This window comes from Penaeus monodon, chromosome 20, assembly GCF_015228065.2.
Source record: "Penaeus monodon isolate SGIC_2016 chromosome 20, NSTDA_Pmon_1, whole genome shotgun sequence".
Lineage (NCBI taxonomy): Eukaryota > Metazoa > Arthropoda > Malacostraca > Decapoda > Penaeidae > Penaeus > Penaeus monodon.
In genome coordinates, this window is record NC_051405.1 from 45,601,412 (window position 1) to 45,601,750 (window position 339).

Sequence of the window (339 nt, forward strand, 5' to 3'; positions counted from 1 at the left end):
ATGCCTCAGCCTTAACTGTCCGCATCAGCAGCTCAGCCGACAGTTCCATCTCATACATTTCCCAAAATGATGCCTTAGCTCAGCGAATCATGTGAAATTATCTCCTTCTGTTCCTTGAGCCCGATACGGCTTCTATGCGATTTCGGTGCGATGCTGTTTCTCTTGCAGCATGACGTAACTGCGCCGAATCCCGCGGTGGGATCAGCATTTTATGCCTCTGGCCGTAAAGCACGGGGGCGGCCGAACTGCGCTTCATATTTGCCGAGGTGTATCATCTTACAGCTTACAAAGGGAATGCAAATGGTGAATATACGAGTAAGCTAAACAGAAGAATGTGAA